Source organism: Xenopus laevis, chromosome 6S (genome assembly GCF_017654675.1).
Source record: "Xenopus laevis strain J_2021 chromosome 6S, Xenopus_laevis_v10.1, whole genome shotgun sequence".
In the NCBI taxonomy this organism is placed as follows: domain Eukaryota; kingdom Metazoa; phylum Chordata; class Amphibia; order Anura; family Pipidae; genus Xenopus; species Xenopus laevis.
The window spans coordinates 25,420,628-25,440,948 of record NC_054382.1 but is presented as its reverse complement, the minus strand read 5'-3'; the positions used below and the strand labels follow the sequence as shown (position 1 = coordinate 25,440,948).

Genomic DNA, 20,321 nt, shown 5'->3' with positions numbered 1-20,321 from the left:
ATTGTAAAGAGTAGAAGCTATAAGTAAGGAATGGGTAGGAGATAATCTGCACTTAGCAGTATAATTCACCTGTACCTAGAGATGGACAGGAGCACAGATTTAAAGGCCAGGGAAAGTTGTGATGGGGACTGGAGAAATATGAATGGGAACCGCAAATATGAGAAGGCGCTTCAGATAAGCAGTTTTCTACAGTTGATTTATTAGTCCTTTTCTTGGTTTCTAAAACAAATTGCATTTTGGTCAGCGGGGTCTTGTTCAAACTGGAACAAACTCATGCTAGTATGTTACTGTATATACACTGTAACAGCTAATAATGATACTAGCTAATAATGATATTAGCTAATAATGATACTAGCTAATAATGATATTGGCTAATAATGATACCAGCTAATAATACCAGCTAATAATGATATTAGCTAATAATGATACTAGCTAATAATGATACCAGCTAATAACAATACCAGCTAATAATGATACTAGCTAATAATGATATTGGCTAATAATGATACCAGCTAATAATACCAGCTAATAATGATACTAGCTAATATTGAAATTAGCTAATAATGATACTAGCTAATAATGATACCAGCTAATAATGATATTAGCTAATAATGATACCAGCTAATAATGATACCAGCTAATAACTATACTAGCAAATAATGATACCAGCTAATAATGATACCAGCTAATAATGATACTAGCTAATAATGATACCAGCTAATAATGATACCAGCTAATAATGATACTAGCTAATATTGATATTAGCTAATAATGATACCAGCTAATAATGATACCAGCTAATAATGACACTAGCTAATAATTACACCAGCTAATAATGATACCAGCTAATAATTACACTAGCTAATAATGATACCAGCTAATAATGAGACCTTCTGGCACTCGGGAGCCACAAATTGGCTGTGCAACTTCCCCTGCTTGTCTCAAAAACAGGAGACTGAAGCCCCTGAGTGACAGTTACAATCTGATTCTTCAGAAGAGGAGAAAAAATATAAACAACTTGATTGGTAGGAGATGAGCAGTCTGTGCAACATACCCACAAGCATTTTACTTGCATATAATGTGTTATGTAAAGTATGTATATTTTTCTTTATAAAGCTCTACTTTGCTCTTAGCGTTTAGTAACTGGTAGCAAGTGAAATACAGCTATGGTAACTGCAACTTCTGCAAGTAATTTATATTTCACATTAACCTGTTTTACAGCGTTACCTTTGCAATTGGTTCTGAGAATAATCTGGTTTTAGTGGCTAAAAGAGGTAGATGGTTATTCATAGTTGGTTTGATTCTATCTTGAACAGCTTTGCTCAGTGAATACAATAAAGAAATGATATAGCCAGTAAAGAATTATTTTAACCACCCCCATCAGCTCCTAGACAGAGATAAATTAAGGAGCTAAAGAAAAAAATATTTTGGTCCATAAGCTAAAACACCTGCTATTATAAATTACACCATAAAAAGCCCTTGTTTCATTAATATTACAGCGAAGGGCTCAGGTTTGGCTTCATAGGGAAGGAAAGAGGCAGAGATTAATAATTTGTTTAATCCATTTACTCTTGTGCTTTCTGGCTGAACAGGAAGCCATTAGGAAGCCTGCAGGTGCTTTCCTATTCACTCTCACTAACCCTGCATTTAGCTGTTCTCATCTGCCAAAACTATCCTAAGCTGAACCCCTGTGCTATATCAGCTCTGTCTCCTGCATGTTTTGATTGACAGCCTCGTGGGCGGGCGTAGCTTCATGCTGTGCACAAAACCGACAGCTGCAGGGTCCTAATTCAAACGAGTGACAGTGAGTAGCTGCCCAGGGTACTGAAATGTTACGTGATTCTATTGGATTTGTACAATGTAACAGCGGTGTATGCTAGACGTCAAGTAGGGAAAGTGAGTAGGGAAAAGTGAGTAGGAAAAGTGAGTAGAGAAAGCGAGTAATGAAGTAAGGAAAGTGAGTAGGGAAAGTGAGTAAGGAAAGTAAGTAGGGAAAGTGAGTAGGGAAAGTGAGTAAGGAAAGTGAGTAGGAAAATTGAGTAGGAAAAATGAGTAGAGAAAGTGAGTACGGAAAGTGAGTAAGGAAAATAAGTAGGAAAAGTGAGTAGGAAAAGTGAGTAAGGAAAGTGAGAAGGAAAATTGAGTAGGAATAATGAGTAGAGAAAGTCAGTAGGGAAAGTCAGTAAGGAAAGTGCGTAGGGAAAGTGAGTAGAGAAAGTGAGTAGAGAAAGTGAGTAGGGAAAGTCAGTAAGGAAAGTGAGTAGGGAAAGTGAGTAAGGAAAGTGAGTAAGGAAAGTAAGTAGGGAAAGTGAGTAGGGAAAGTGAGTAAGGAAAGTGAGTAGGAAAATTGAGTAGGAAAAATGAGTAGAGAAAGTGAGTACGGAAAGTGAGTAAGGAAAATAAGTAGGAAAAGTGAGTAGGAAAAGTGAGTAAGGAAAGTGAGAAGGAAAATTGAGTAGGAATAATGAGTAGAGAAAGTGAGTAGGGAAAGTCAGTAAGGAAAGTGCGTAGGGAAAGTGAGTAGGGAAAGTGAGTAGAGAAAGTGAGTAGGGAAAGTCAGTAAGGAAAGTGAGTAGGGAAAGTGAGTAGGGAAAGTGAGTAAGTAAAGTGAGTAGGGAAAGTGAGTAAGGAAAGTAAGTAGGGAAAGTAAGTAGGGAAAGTGAGTAAGGAAAGTGAGTAGGAAAAATGAGTAGAGAAAGTGAGTACGGAAAGTGAGTAAGGAAAATGAGTAGGAAAAGTGAGTAGGGAAAGTGAGTAAGGAAAGTCAGTAAGGAAAGTCAGTAGGGAAAGTCAGTAAGGAAAGTGAGTAGGGAAAGTGAGTAAGGAAAGTGAGTAGGGAAAGTGAGTAAGGAAAGTAAGTAGGGAAAGTGAGTAAGGAAAGTAAGTAGGGAAAGTGAGTTGGGAAAGTGAGTAAGGAAAGTGAGTAGGAAAATTGAGTAGGAAAAATGAGTAGAGAAAGTGAGTACGGAAAGTGAGTAAGGAAAATGAGTAGGAAAAGTGAGTAGGGAAAGTGAGTAAGGAAAGTGAGTAAGGAAAGTCAGAAGGGAAAGTCAGTAAGGAAAGTGAGTAGGGAAAGTGAGTAAGGAAAGTGAGTAGGGGAAGTGAGTAAGGAAAGTGAGGAGGGATAGTGAGTAAGGAAAGTAAGTAGGGAAAGTGAGTAGGGAAAGTGAGTAAGGAAAGTGAGTAGGAAAAATGAGTAGAGAAAGTGAGTACGGAAAGTGAGTAAGGAAAATGAGTAGGAAAAGTGAGTAGGGAAAGTGAGTAAGGAAAGTGAGTAGGGAAAGTCAGTAAGGAAAGTGAGTAGGGAAAGTCAGTAAGGAAAGTGAGTAGGGAAAGTGAGTAAGGAAAGTAAGTAGGGAAAGTGAGTAAGGAAACTAGGGAAAGTGAGTAGGGAAAGTGAGTAAGGAAAGTGAGTAGGAAAATTGAGTAGGAAAAATGAGTAGAGAAAGTGAGTAAGGAAAATGAGTAGGAAAAGTGAGTAGGGAAAGTGAGTAAGGAAAGTGAGAAGGGAAAGTCAGTAAGGAAAGTGAGTAGGGAAAGTGAGTAAGGAAAGTGAGTAGGGAAAGTGAGTAAGGAAAGTAAGTAGGGAAAGTGAGTAGGGAAAGTGAGTAAGGAAAGTGAGTAGGAAAATTGAGTAGGAAAAATGAGTAGAGAAAGTGAGTAAGGAAAGTGAGTAGGAAAAGTGAGTAGGGAAAGTGAGTAAGGAAAGTGAGTAGGAAAAGTGAGTAAGGAAAGTGAGTAGGGAAAGTCAGTAAGGAAAGTGAGTAGGGAAAGTGAGTAAGGAAAGTGAGTAGGGAAAGTGAGTAAGGAAAGTAAGTAGGGAAAGTGAGTAAGGAAAGTAAGTAGGGAAAGTGAGTTGGGAAAGTGAGTAAGGAAAGTGAGTAGGAAAAATGAGTAGAGAAAGTGAGTACGGAAAGTGAGTAAGGAAAATGAGTAGGAAAAGTGAGTAGGGAAAGTGAGTAAGGAAAGTGAGTAAGGAAAGTCAGTAGGGAAAGTGAGTAGGGAAAGTGAGTAGGGAAAGTGAGTATGGAAAGTGAGTAAGGAAAGTAAGTAGGGAAAGTGAGTAGGGAAAGTGAGTAAGGAAAGTGAGTAGGAAAAATGAGTAGAGAAAGTGAGTACGGAAAGTGAGTAAGGAAAATGAGTAGGAAAAGTGAGTAGGGAAAGTGAGTAAGGAAAGTGAGTAAGGAAAGTGAGTAGGGAAAGTCAGTAAGGAAAGTGAGTAGGGAAAGTCAGTAAGGAAAGTGAGTAGGGAAAGTGAGTAAGGAAAGTGAGTAGGGAAAGTGAGTAAGGAAAGTAAGTAGGGAAAGTGAGTAAGGAAACTAGGGAAAGTGAGTAGGAAAATTGAGTAGGAAAAATGAGTCGAGAAAGTGAGTACGGAAAGTGAGTAAGGAAAATGAGTAGGAAAAGTGAGTAGGGAAAGTGAGTAAGGAAAGTGAGTAAGGAAAGTGAGTAGGGAAAGTCAGTAAGGAAAGTGAGTAGGGAAAGTCAGTAAGGAAAGTGAGTAGGGAAAGTGAGTAAGGAAAGTAAGTAGGGAAAGTGAGTTAGGAAAGTAAGTAGGGAAAGTGAGTATGGAAAGTGAGTAAGGAAAGTGAGTAGGAAAATTGAGTAGGAAAAATGAGTAGAGAAAGTGAGTACGGAAAGTGAGTAAGGAAAATGAGTAGGAAAAGTGAGTAGGGAAAGTGAGTAAGGAAAGTGAGTAAGGAAAGTGAGAAGGGAAAGTCAGTAAGGAAAGTGAGTAGGGAAAGTGAGTAAGGAAAGTGAGTAGGGAAAGTGAGTAGGGAAAGTGAGTAAGGAAAGTGAGTAGGAAAATTGAGTAGGAAAAATGAGTAGAGAATGTGAGTACGGAAAGTGAGTAAGGAAAATGAGTAGGAAAAGTGAGTAGGGAAAGTGAGTAAGGAAAGTGAGTAAGGAAAGTGAGAAGGGAAAGTCAGTAAGGAAAGTGAGTAGGGAAAAGTGAGTAAGGAAAGTGAGTAGGGAAAGTGAGTAAGGAAAGTAAGTAGGGAAAGTGAGTAGGGAAAGTGAGTAAGGAAAGTGAGTAGGAAAATTGAGTAGGAAAAATGAGTAGAGAAAGTGAGTAAGGAAAGTGAGTAGGAAAAGTGAGTAGGGAAAGTGAGTAAGGAAAGTGAGTAGGAAAAGTGAGTAGGGAAAGTGAGTAAGGAAAGTGAGTAGGAAAAGTGAGTAGGGAAAGAGCCAAAATCTAAAATCTGGACAGCCCCGGGCAGTGGGACCTGGGGCTGTGCATAATCTGGTATACCCACAGGGTCCTAATCCAAACAGTTTTTCATGGAATTGAGGTGGGTTAATACCTGCTGTTAATTTTGTGTATATTTTCCAACCCTGCAAGCGCCAGTGTGCAGCAAATACTCAGCCATTCTCAGCTCCACTTGTGATTTTTTTTCCTGTTTATTACTATTATAGTGCACTCTCTATTAGACTTGTTTTGCATTTTCATGTTTAGGTAGCAGTGCAGGCACAATGCCCACCTTCTCCCCGTACAATTTATTTTGTCAAGTTGCATCAGGGTGCCAATCTTTCAGTTTACATGTGCACTGTCACTTCAACTCTCCTTACACCTCTTCCCCTTGTAGCTCCTGTCATAAAATATTCTTGTCCCTGTATTGTGATTATGTATGGCACCCTTACAGCACACTGTCTTAGGAGTCAGAACAGTAGAACATGTCAGGAACCATCTAATACAACTCAACTCCTTTTTTCAAGACTCTCCTGGCCCACACAGTGACCTTCTTATCCTATTGTCAGATTCTTTATCTATCTATCTATCTATCTATCTATCTATCATCTATCTATCATCTATCTATATATCGATCTATTGATCTATCTATCATCTATCCATCTATCTATATATCAATCTATCTATATATCGATCTATCATCTATCATCTCTCTCTCTCTCTCTATCTATCATCTATCTATCTATCTATCTATTTATCTATCTATATATATATATATACTGTATATCTCATCATCTATCTATCTATTATCTATCTATCATCTATCTATATATCGATCTATTGATCTATCATCTATCCATCTATCTATATATCAATCTATCTATATATCGATCTATCATCTATCTATCATCTCTCTCTCTATTTATCATCTATCTATCTATTTATCTATCTACATATATATATATATATATATATATATATATATATATATATATATCATCATCTATCTATCTATTATCTATCTATCATCTATCGATCTATTGATCTATCTATCTATCTATCTATCTATCATCTATCTATCTATTTATCTATCATCTCTCTCTCTCTCTCTCTCTATCTATCAATCTATTGTAACACCTATTTGGGCCATACGGGGTTAATTCACCAGCTAGTGCACTAGAGCATGGGTTACATGTGACTCTAACACTTCAGGCTAGGGCCTTCGCTATATGGAAGATTAAAGGTGTGGTGTAGTTTAACTACAACTCCCACAGGCTACTGTGCAATAAACAAAAGACTTGGGCACCAGGAGGTTCTTAATAAAACAGGAACAAGGTTAATTACTATACACGAAGCAAGTGACCACAGGTTTAGTACTCACATCACAGTGAATCCGAGTAAAGTGCGCAGGCACACATCATGCAGTTTACACAGGCTGACACTCCCTTAGGACAGACTTGGCAGGTATCCCACTTCACCTCTGCAAACATATTCCGGTAGTGGTCTCTGGATCAACCTCAGGGCAAGCACTCTCTCCGGATTCCCTCTCCGCTGAAACCCCTATACTACAGGCAATATGGCCTGGGACAGATACCTTCAATCTATCACTCCTATGTTGGAGCTCAGAACTGCTCTTTTTAGCTCAACCCTGACTATCTTATACTCCTAGAATGTACTAGTACTGGGAGCTACACCTGCCACTTTCTATTCCTCACTCACGGGGTTTCCTGGTCCCTGACTTGGACACATGCCTTCTTCTGGGCCTTCTGTACTCAGCCCCTCTGAGCACATCCAGCTGGATCAGCATTCAGAGGCCAAAGAGGAAGAGGCCACTCCTTACACACACTATAGTGCAGTGTAGCAGGAAGCTGTCACACCTCTCCTGGCAGATCACTCTAAGAAAAAGGTGGGGGCCTTAAAGCTGCAGGGCACATTAACCCGTAGGGGCCCCTACATTATCTATCATCTATCTATCTATCTATCTATCTATCTATCTATCTATCTATCTATCTATCTATCTATTGATCTATCTATCTATCTATCTATCTATCATCCATCTATCTATTTATCATCTATCTATAATCTATCTATCTATCTATCTATTTATCTATCATCATCATCTCTCTATTTATCTATCTATTAATCTATTAATCTATCTATCTATCTATCTATCTATCTATCTCTCTATCTATCTATCTATCTATCTATCTATCTATCTATAATCTATCTATCTATTTATCATCTATCTATAATCTATCTATCTATTTATCTATCATCATCATCTCTCTCTCTATGTATCTATCTATTAATCTATCTATCTATTTATCTATCATCATCATCTCTATCTATCTATCTATCTATTTAACGATCTATCTCTCTTTCTATTATCTATCTATCATCTATCTATCTATCTATCTATCTATCTATCTATCTATCTATCTATCTATCTATCATCATCATCTCTCTCTATTTCTCTCTATCTATCTATCGTCTATCTATCTATCTATCTATCTATCTATCTATCTATCTATCTATCTATCTATCTATCTATATCTCTCTCTCTACTTATTTATTGTCACTTGGACATAAAACACACCCCTCCCCCCCCCCCCGCTATTTGAGGGTCTTTTAGTTGCACTGGAATTGATTGTAAAATAATTCATAAAATATTTTCCACTGGAGTGAATGGATGGAATAAATGATAGGAACACAAGCTGTAAGACAGCTCCCACCTCTATCAGTAAATATAAAGGAGCACAAAACAAAGCTGTCATTGTAGAATTAGGCTACAGCTACAGAAATATAAATTGATGGAAACCCCCCACAAATGAAACTGTCAGGCAATTCCTGGGAATATATCTTATTAGTTCCAAAGGACCGTGAAAGAGAAATTGTTTCCTTTCTGGAGTCAGACGCTAAAGCATCCATGCTAGTACTGTATATAACGATCATCAGAGCGTCACTTTTCTACCCTCCCAGTGACCTTGCACGAGCACAACTTCATGCACTGGATAGAATATCCATATAGAAGCCATACTATAGAGCCACCCACACAGCGCAACTCAGGTAACTGAGTTTAGGACCCTGTGGCTGCGGCAGATTATGCACAGCACCAAGCCCCGCCCCCAAGGCTGTTTAGACTTTGGCTCATCTTTCCCTACTCACTTGTCTGCCGGTAACTGTGCGGGACAATCACATACAGAGACTGAGCCACGATACAGCCTACAGTCCATATCCATACACTGCTGAGCCTGTGTAGTCCAGTGACTTGCCTCTCAGCCCCCTGTGTGCAGGATGTCCTCATAAATGGCTCTGCTCTTGGGATGTAGCCCTTGCTCTATTATTGCTCTAAGGATACAGATTTGGGAATGGACTGTGAGAAGTTCATCTGAGGAGTATCACAAGCAATAGCAGCACTGTGCTAACTGACCAACCTACTGTAAGTTACCCCAACTTTTCTCTTTAGCAACACTGTACTGTGTGACTGTGCATCACTTCTGTAAATGAAATATAGACACCAGGGATAGTGTACTAGTGATATGCACATGGACATAGACACCAGGGGATAGTGTACTATTAATTTAGACATGTATATAGACACCAGGGGACAGTGTACTAGTGATATGCACATGGACATAGACACCAGGGGAAAGTGTACTATTAATTTAGACATGTATATAGACACCAGGGGACAGTGTACTAGTGATATGCACATGGACATAGACACCAGGGGAAAGTGTACTATTAATTTAGACATGTATATAGACACCAGGGGACAGTGTACTAGTGATATGCACATGGACATAGACACCAGGGGAAAGTGTACTAGTGATATGCACATGGATATAGACTCCAGGGGATAGTGTTCTAGTGATATGCACGTGGACATAGACACCAGGGGATAGTGTACTAGTGATATGCACGTGGACATAGACACCAGGGGATAGTGTTCTAGTGATATGCACATGGATATAGACACCAGGGATAGTGTACTAGTGATATGCACATGGATATAGACACCAGGGGATAGTGTACTAGTGATATGCACGTGGACATAGACACCAGGGGATAGTGTTCTAGTGATATGCACATGGATATAGACACCAGGGATAGTGTACTAGTGATATGCACATGGATATAGACACCAGGGATAGTGTACTAGTGATATGCACATGGACATATACACCAGGGGATAGTGTACTAGTGATATGCACATGGACATATACACCAGGGGATAGTGTACTAGTGATATGCACATGGACATAGACACCAGGGGATAGTGTACTAGTGATATGCACACTTCCCTTTCACAGAGCACCAATGTGGAAAATTGTCCAGTAGTGACTACTTAGAATCGATCCACCATTCACATGAAATCCATCTCTCAGCAGCATCAATGGCAACCATCTGTCAAAACAATTCCAATTCACTCCCTTACGAAAGATAGTGCTCTTCCTGCTACTGCACAACGGCACTCTTATTACTTGGTCAGGCAGTTCAGCTTGGGCTTTACACTAAACAATCGATATGCAGTAAAAGAATTCTGTCCATTGGTATGAAGGATTAATGTTCCATCAGGCACCGTGGTTAAATTGCCTTTTCCAACTAGGATGTGTAGTTCTAGAGATGTTAAATTGGCAATTCATTGCTGTTATTGCTGGTTCTGGAAAAAACTTCCTACAAAAGTGTTGTAGACCTATAGATGGATTCCCTTTGCGTGGGGGTTGTGGGACCATGGAAAGACTAATACAGTATAAGTATAAGGGAAGTGCTATGCATGTGAACAAGGTTAATTAATGTATTTTCCAAACCTATTTGTATCCCTTTAAAGAGCATGTATATATGCAATACATTACTATCTATCTATCTATCTATCTATCTATCTATCTATCATCTATCTATCTATCATCTATTTAGCTCTATCATCTCTCTCTCTCTATCATCTCCACTGAAAGCATTCTTTGGAAGATACCTGTGTTTGGTCCTACAGCCTAAACCCCTGTCCCCCATTTATTATTATTATAAGAGGAATACATATCCTTTACTAGTTGAAATATCCTTATAATACACAAAAGCCCTGAATATCTTGTAAATGATATCCTTATAAACGGTGAGTACTGATGTCATCGGTTATATACAGTGAGTAGTGATGTCATTTCTGTCCCATGATTCACTGAAATTTGTGTATTATAATAAATAAAGTACCCCCTGGCCTTCGGCCTCGTGTTTTTATATGGTCATAAAACTCCTCGGTAACATATAATAGCCTTATAATTTACAAGAGGGGGTATTTTATTCACTATATAAACTTTGAGTGCCAGTCCCTTCATCATCTGTCGTTTTCTTAAAACATTTAAAAGATAAGGAAAGGTATTAAGCTAACATTAAAATGATTTTATCATTGTACAGTAGTTTAAACCTCTGAATAAACTCCTCCATCCAAATACAGTAGGTGCCAAGATCGATTAAAGAAATTGTAAATCCCTGCTGTGCCTTCCCTATATAACCTGATATTTCTCTAAAGATCCGTTTGGGCTGCTTTAACCCTGAAAATATGTTGATCGTAAAAATGTGTCATCCTATGGGATAGCACAGCAGGCATGTCAAAATAGTGTTTTGTCCCTTAAGCACCGTGTAACACATATATCTCTACTACTGTATGTAGCGTACTAATCAAATGGGCTGAATCTTTCTGGCATCTACACAGAAACATGTTATAATAATAATAATAATTATTCTCCCCGTGTTGCCATGAATAACATGGGGTATCAAATTATAATTGAGAAAATACAACATGTTTTGATAGTTTGGGGTATCATTTTTAACCCTTTCAGTACACTCCTCTGATATTTATTTTGTTAGATTTATATTAAAGACTGTGAAATAATTTGTCATAGTTAATTAAAGAAAGCGCATGGAACATGTTATAGAATGTAGCCCAAAGAGATTTGCTTAAGGCTTATGTTAATTGGCAATTATCAAAATATACATCTCCTCGACTTTTCAAAGTCCCGTCAGTTCCCTTCTGTTTTCAAACGTGTAAGCTTATATAGAATGGCCAAATGGTCGTCATATCTATTGTGGGAATGGGGTTATCTAATGCACCTTTAAGTGTTGATGGTCTCTTTAAACACTATCTCTGCTCTGTGGAACAGGCATGCTTAAATTAAGTTAGATGTACCCTACATAAGTAATTTCCTTTGTTGACTAATAGGTATTTAATTTAGAACTTTTGAACTTTGCATAGAATGCACCTACTGTCCTATTAACTTGGAGCAAGTCAGTTGCAACTACGGATACAACCATTATCCAGCCTGGCAGTACTTGCAGGGTTCCTTAGCCTCCATCTATGCATTTGGGTGCGATTCATCAGAGCAGGATGGTTGGTGCACTGGCTCTCTTTACAATTAGCTGCAACTTGCTACAGAATATCGTCAAAACTAGAACTTTGCACCTGCCCCTACATTCATATTGAAGCCCTAGAAAATGCTGGGTGATCATAAACACAACATGTACATTTTTTCTAACATTTGACATGTGTCATTTAATATTGGGGGTATGAAATATCGTTGAGTGCATTTGCATTCATATATGCAGTTATATATTTTTGGGTACATATGCATATACATGCTCTATGGATACCTAACCCTATAGTGCACACACGCAGTATAACTGCATTATCTTCTGACCTCTCTAATGCTATATTCTTTGTTCTGTGATTACATGAGCATAAAACATTCCCTTGTTTGCATTGTCACATAATGAATATCACGCAGCAGAGTACACATGCTTGATTCTATAAGCGTCCAATTTATAAAGTTACTCCCAGTGTCCTCCCTTGAAACTATGTGCCAGGTGAAATGTCGATTTGTGTTGATAAATATGACATAATGGCTTTTTCAGCCTCTCTGAGCAAATGGCATGTTACATGCAGTTCTTTCGAAACATCAATAAAGTTGTTACTGGCATTACTGCTGGTAATATCTCCCTCCCTGCTCTTAACCTGGGTCAAGTAAGGTGGGTTTTTGTGCCGCTTTTCATTCTAACAGTTCAGTGATTCCCCATAAATGTACTGTAATTGTATGTGCCCTAAATCAATTGAATACACTGTATTTATTCTATTTTTATTAGAGTTGGCATGTGTTGTTAACCCATATAGGGGGAAACACTATGGGTTGCCCCAAACCCATGTTCATTGCTGACAACAGGCATTAGGCGAATAATTCCACCGGCACACAGGTCTTTAGTTGCAAGCAGGGATAACCCTTGCTAAATTTTTATTTGCGTGATGCGATGCTAATAAAAATTTAGCAAGGGTTATCCCTGCTTGCAACTAAAGACCTGTGTGCCGGTGGAATTATTCGTTCTGGAAGTTTGTGGGTTTCCGAAGCCCTCTCGGCCGGGCACCGGGCAATACATGTTTTGGAGAGCCAGGGTGTGCAAGCTGGTAACTATATTTGTGTCTACAACAGGCATTAGGCCCCATACTGGGCAACCCATGTGCCTTACCTATAAACAAATATAATCTTCTCAGCTTGTTTATTTATGATGATGTCTCATACACCATTATACTGTATTCATGATCTGTGTGTGTGATTGCTCTGCACTGTGTGGAATGACAGTGCATTGTGTGGGATGGCTCTGCACTGTGTGGAGTGGTTGTGCACTGTGTGGGATGGCTCTATATTGGGTGGGATGGTTCTGCACTGTGTGAGATGGCTGTGCACTGTGTGGGATGGCTCTGCACTGTGTGGGATGGCTCTGCACTTTGTGGGATGGCACTGCACTGTGTGAAGAGGCTCTACACAGTGTGGGTGGCTCTATATTATGGCTTCTATATGCATATTCTATCCAGTGCATGAAGTTGTGCTCGTGCAAGGTCACTGGGAGAGTAGAAAAGTGACGCTCTGATGATCGTTATATACAGTACTAGCATGGATGGTTTAGCGTTTGACTTGTGAAAGGAATAGATTTATCTTTCACGGTCCTTTGGAACTAATAATATATATTCCCAGGAATTGCCTGACAGTTTCATTTTCCTGCAACTGAAGGAGTCTGAGCTAAATTCTTGCTGTTTAAAGGGAACATAATCCAAGTGGGGGGTTTCCATCAATTTATTTTCCTGTAGCTGTAGCCTTATTCTACAATGAGAGCTTTGTTTTGTGCTCCTTTATACAGTATTTACTAAAAGAGGTGGGAGCTGTCTGGTTACTGGTTACTTATCCATAATTTATCCCATCCATTGAGAAATTTTTATGGAGATTTTTCCAGTCAAGTCCATTGGACATGGTAGTGTGTTTTAAGGTAAAGTATATACTAGCAAACAGGGTCGTACTGGAGCACTGGGGGCCCATTGGTGCTGCAACATAAAGGGCCCTCCTAGCAGTCCCCAGGGCCCCCTCCTGACTAGCAAACTTTCGGGCTCAGTCCGACCCTGAATGCAAAGACCTTTATTTTAACATTAGCTGACTCACAAGGTACACACTGTGCTCAACATTCATTTTAATGGAACATTATCATGTTTTTAGCAAAAATCACTGGAGAGACAGTCCAGCCTGTAGAGAAATGTATTCACAATGGATTTATTTGCACAGTCTAGATGCCAGTGATTTTTGGTCATTACAACCTGTTTTCAAATAAAGGGAAATTAGTTTAATTAGAAATAACATACAAATAAACTAGAATCTAAGATCTACAGGACAGGGACCTCTTGTGTCTCTTAACATTTGTCTTTCGTGCTTTCTGTACCTCTTGCCTGTACAGTACATGTAAGTCGTGCAGTATAAATAAAGGTTCCCACGCTGCTGTATGTGTTTGTATGGACAGAGATGATTGCTAATGTATGTGACAGCATCCAATCTGTTTAGGCCATTGAGATCAGAACTACAGTGGCTGTGATACCTGAAATAGTGTAGAGATGAGAGCAGTCTAATTCATTTTCCCAGGTGAGAATCTCTCCTGCCTGTTTTGACCTAAAGTTTTATTCACTAGAACTCTTCCGCAGGCCATAGGAACAGTACAATCTGCCTGAATGACTGGAACATAAGGGAACGTTTATATAACATTTCTTTTTTGTGGGGAATACAGTATGCATGTGTTTGGTAAGTCTGCTGTCAGTCTGATCTCTGGAGATGACAAGGACATTTCTAGCCTAAATGATCAAAGACAACACCAAAATAAATCATGCTGAGAATAATGCTCCAGATCTGATCTCAGTGCAGGAGATCAAAGAGAAGTCGGGACATTTCAGTTAAAAACCCAGGACTGCTGGCTGAGCTGTCAAAATCGGAACTGTTCCGCAGAAAACATGACAGTTGGGAGGTTTGCCCTAACACCACTGCCATCACAGCACGGCCCACACTTCCACCTTGCAGCCACCATCTTTTCTATGGCCAGCTTTAAATACTCACAAAGCAAAGCTTTCATATTTGTTTTATTATAAGATGAAAATCACAGCAAGCTTTCAGAACATGTTAGTTCCTTTTACTAAGGTTATCACAGTTACCTGTTTCTTCCAAAAGTATGAATAAATGCCATTTTCTATTCTGAAACCCAGCTGTTAAAATGTTCTTTTCTTTCTACATCATTTGAAATCCTGGCAGGGAAGGAGGGACTAAAACACTGATGTTACAAATTGTAACAACTACTCCACAGCTTACAGACAGCATGCAGGAACTACATAACCCACAATGCATTGCACTGTGATTTTCTGTTCCTTATTGAAACCACATGTGCAGGGAATTGTGGGGTTTGGAGGATGCAGTCTAAATACAGATGGCTGTTGATAAAAACTAATAGTAGTCAGCCAGCTCAGCAAAGTAATCGGAGAGATCAGCAGGGGGCTAAGCTAAAGGAACTGTCAGAAACCATTGAAAATCATGAAAAGTGCAACTTTTTTAAATGATGTTTATTGCAAAGTTGCTTGAAATTATGTTGACTTTTCAAAAAGCTTTATGTTTAAGTTATGTTTTTGTGGAGTTCCCCTTTAAATATATATACCAGTTTGATAAGATTCTTTAATATACCACTCAATTTGATATAAACTATCTGTTGCTTTAGTATTCATTTTGGGGGAATAGTTTTCCTTTAAGACTACCTGTAAAGTTGTCACAGCATACCACTCTGCACATCAAAAAAAAATTCATAGTGAACTACATCTTTAAGAACCACAATTTTACGTCTAAGCACAATCTGCGACTAGGGTTGCCAACTTTGCCAAATCATTTTCTGGCTGGTACCTGAAGCGGGGCAGGTGGTGGTGTCAAGGGGCATGGTGGTAAGTCACATGTGCAGGGACTGGGTAGATCAGGGTTGAGGCTTAAGCTGGTCATAGATGCAAATATCTGATCATTCGAATCCTTTTCTAACTTGTTTGATAGACTGAAAGACCGATCGGCATGGCACAACAGATGTCAGGACACTTCACACACGATCTGAAAATCGTACGAATCGAGGATTCGTACAATCGTATCTTTGCATCTATGGCCAGCTTTAGAAGGTCCAGGGATGCTTCAAGGCGTGTAGTTCTAGGATGTAAGGGGCGGGGTATAATTAAGCAGCTGAAGAGCAAAAAGACAGGGAATTGCAATTTACCTGAAAGGTACATTGCATGTAAATATGTATTACTGGCTCTGGCCTTTAGCTAGTGATTTACTGGTGGCAAGCTCTCTCTAACATCTACAAAAATGTATCTGTGCTTCCAAGCAAAGATCCTACGCATTTTGTTTAATAGTTGTTTAATAGTTCCTATACCTGTATATGTGTCTAAGTGAAATGTGACATCACAAAACAGAATTTCTAACTAAGCATCGTTATCTAACTAATACAGATATCTCGGATATGCGAGAGCTCAGAATTACAGAACGTTTGTCTCCCATAGCCTCTATTTTATCCAAATAATCCAATTTTTTAAAACTGATTGCTTTTTCTCTGTAATAATAAAACAGTGCCTTGTACTTGATCCAAATTTAGATATGATTGATCCTTATGAAGCAAAAACATCTTATTGGGTTTATTGATCGTTTGCATGATTTTCTAGTAGACTTAAAGTGATACTGACACTAAAAAATGAATTTTAGCATATGAATGTACATTAAATGTTACCTATAGGTTATATTGATCATTTTTTGCTGAGAGGTTTGTTTTTGTATATAATTGTTAGTTGAAGTTCCTAAGCCTGACTCTCTGACACTCTGACACTCTGACTTTGCCAACCAGACTGTCCCATCTCAGCCTGTTAGTTACAGTTTCTAATGCTAACGGACTCCTGCTGCACAAATATGGCAGCCCCCTCCTACAGGAACATGGGGGATCAGACAAGTAATGTAAAAGCATCAGGCAAATACTTTATGGCAAAGTTAGAAGTAGCTTGCAAAGCCAATATTATAATAGATATAAAAAAAAGTTTAATTTCAGGTGTCAGTATCTCTTTAAGGTACAAACATCCAAATGACGGAAAGATACATTATCTGGAAAACCCCAGGTCCCGAGCATTCTGGAGAACAGGTCCCATACCTGTATAACTAAGCATCATTTCTAAGAATATTTTTTGATATTAAAAAATGTCAAATCCACAACCCTGATTTTTTTTTTAATACTTATGAGATGGATATTGTGCATTCTCTGTAAACAAATTCAGATTCACTGGTAACAGTACTAGGTAAGCTGTGCCTCCCAGCATCCTTACAGAACGTTAGCTTAGCAATGATAAGAGAAGCCCTCGCTAGGTAGAACTGCTTTATACATGCAAGGATGCTTCCGCTGAGATGTTATACTGTTCCTAAAATGTCTTTACATCCTGGAGCCACAGAACATAGAAAATCAGGAGCATTTTCAGAGTGTTAGAAACTTGGTAACCAACATTACGGCAAATTTCATGTCTTGTTCTGCTGAAATTGTTTGCCAGTGGCATTAAAAGTTACTCCGTCTAAAAAGAAGAAATGATTGTTGAATCGTTTTCTAGGTCTTCTGCCCTCAGAAGCACCACATCCTTATGTACACTTCATTTACTTATTCCTTAGAATCTCACAAATAGCATCTGAATGCTATGGGCAAGGAAGGCTTTGCCAGATGATTCCAGATTTTGGAAGGAACTGGTTTTCTAAGAGCATTCTTGGTGCCGCAATTAAAATCCGTCTGTGCAACTGTAAAAATAAAAACAAAAACAGTGTTCTTTTTAACAAACTACAGGTATGGGATCCGTCATCTGGAAGCTCGTTAACTAGTAAGCTCAGACTCCATTTTAATAAAATAATTAAAATTTTACTCTCTGTAATAATAAAACAGCACATTGTACTTGATCCCAACTAAGATACACTTAATCCTTATTGGAGACACAGCAATCTTATTGGTTTTCATTAATGTTTAAATTATTGTTTAGTACACTTAAAGGGGCAGATTTATCAAGGGTCGAATTTCGAAGTAATGGGAGTTTTTTTGAACTCCCATTAACAAATTAAAACAGACCAACCGATGAATAGGCTGTATTTGATCGTTCGAATCGAAGTAAAAGGAAAATCGATTCTAGGAGGTTCCCCACAGAAAAGCAATTCAGCAGGTTTTAGATGGAGAATGGCCGAAGTCGAAGCTTTAAAGAGACAGTACATGATAAATTTCGAATCGAATTTGGACTATTCCCTAGTCGAAAATAGCTTGAAATTGGAATTTTTTTACTTCGAATTTTCACTTCGAGCCTTGATAAATCTGCCCCTTAAGCTATGGAGATCTAAATTCCTCTTTTGTCCTTTCTCCTGCAATTAACCAAGGAAATCACAACGCAGTTAATATTAACTCTGTTATCATCATTATTATTATTACAGGTATGGGACCTGTTATGCAGAATGCCTTGGACCTGGGGTTTTCCGGATAACGGATCTTCCCATTATTTGGATCTTCATATCTTAAATCTATCAGAAAATCATGTAACCATTAAATAAACCCAATAGGCTGATTTAACTTCCAATAAGGATTAATTATATCTTAGTTGGGATCAAGTACAAGGTACTGTTTTATTATTACCCTCCATGCAGTGTTTTGACATGCTACAGGTCTGATATACCTGCCTGAAATTGCACCTGTCAATCGTGAAGGCAAATGACACGTACAAGAAATTTTATAACTAACACAAATAAAAATGTAGTTTATAAGCAGGAACAATCAGAACGGATTTCAGCAAACATTCTCACCCTCTCATATCAATGATCTGATCTATTGTAAGGGCACACCATGTTGGCTATTCATTCAGAATGGGAGCGTGTTGCCTAGTGATTTACTAATTCAGTCTCCCAATAGATATATTGTGCTCTTACAGCTTGGCAAGAAAATTGCCAAAACGAGAAGAATTGGGATCTGAATGAAAGTATATATATATAATATAATATATATATATATATATATATATATATATATATATATATATATATATATATATATATATATATATTGCTGCAAATCAGAACCCCAAATCTCATTCAATATGATCTTCAGGCTGAGATTTTGCATGTTGAACAAACTGGCTTTCTTTACAAGTTGCATCCTATTTGAACTTTAGACTAAGCAGCTCCCATAAAAGCTCCCATAAAAGGGACGTCCCCACAGTTTGGGAATCACTGATATAGGGTTTCTAGCCTTCTATATATCTAATACAATTGGAGCCAACTAAAGATCTCTGAGGCTTTAGATTTAATTTAATTTAATTTAGGTATGGGCTCTGTTATCTGGAAAACTGTTACCCAGAAAGCTCCAAATTACTATTATATCCAAATAGTCCAAATTATTTCCTTTTTCTCTGTAATAATAAAACAGTGCCTTGTACTTGATCCACATTAAGATATAATTAATCCTTATTAGAAGCAAAAACATCTTATTGGGTTTATTTATTGTTTGCATGATTTTCTAGTAGAATTAAGGTTTGAAGATCCTAATTATGGAAAGATCCGTTATCCAGAAAACCCCAGGTTCTGAGTGTGGTGTTTATACAAATGGCCTGTAGATGTCACTGTGCCCAGACTTATACTGTGCATACTTCCTGACACGTTAAAAGTGAAAGTTACTGTTGTGTAATGGCTGCTTGAGAGCCTGCTAATAAAGCACTGTTATACTCTACTCATCCTCGGCTACCAAAACATAACAAATTGACGAAGAGATGGCAGTGTATATTCTCTACATTACCTGATGATACTTATGAAACTTCTCTTACTGCTATAAAGAACTTTTTCATGCCAAGAGTAAATGTGGTTGCTGAAAGATATAAATTCCGCCAACGTGGACAACATAATGACGAATCCACAGAACAATTTGTAGCAGTTTTGAGAGAGCTGGTTGTTACCTGTGAATTTGGGAATCTAACAGATGAAATGCTAAGAGACCAAATAGTGGAAAAAACAAACTCACCTCGCATTAGAGAGAGACTGCTCCTAGAGCAGGATTTAACCCTTGCAAAGGCTATTACAGTTGCTAGCCAAATTGAAACAGCAGTGGCAGAGGCTAAAACTCTCAGTCAGGGAACTGCTGGGAATGTACAGATTGTGAATTCAACACTGTGGCCTAATAATGCACAGTCACAGGCGAAATACAGTGCTAAGGAAAGGGATTCACCTACACTGCAAAACCGTGCAGCAAATACAAATAGAAAATACTGCTTTCGCTGTGGTTCAACACAACATACTGCAAATTATGTTACATGTCCTGCAAAAGCTTTACAGTGCCGCAAATGCACAAAGGTAGGATATTTTGCTAAGATCTGCTGTAGTTCTGCTAAAGATGTTCATGATGTCACTACTACAAATGTCACAGTATTAAGTGTGGATAAAGCTGGTAAATTTATTCCAGAGAAGTTTATATGCACTGTCAGTGTCAGTACTGCTTCTACTGACAAGGGACACTCCATTAATCTGATGCTTGATACAGGTTCAGCTGTTTCTTTACTACCAAAGGATATTTTCTTGAAATACTTTGTAAAAGATCCGCTTGTTGCACCGGCCCTGAAACTGGTCAGTTACTTATAGGATCCAATCCCTGTGCTTGGTTGCTTGCCAGCGACTGTACAATTTGAATCAAATACAGCAAAATGTGACTTTTACATTGTGAATAAGGGTACTGCTATACTTGGAAGTATTTCTGCATTAAATCT

The 20,321-nt window shown here is 38.4% G+C and overlaps 1 protein-coding gene across 1 annotated transcript in view; it reads left to right on the top strand.

The window, feature by feature from the left end:
• The first annotated feature begins 8,371 nt into the window (after positions 1-8,371).
• The window catches only part of calcr.S (calcitonin receptor S homeolog), a 161,279-nt gene continuing 149,329 nt past the window's right edge, over positions 8,372-20,321 (top strand). Inside the window, exon 1 of the mRNA XM_018269183.2 lies at positions 8,372-8,630. The gene's annotated coding sequence lies outside the window, so the exon portion shown is untranslated. The remainder of the gene's footprint in view (positions 8,631-20,321) is intronic.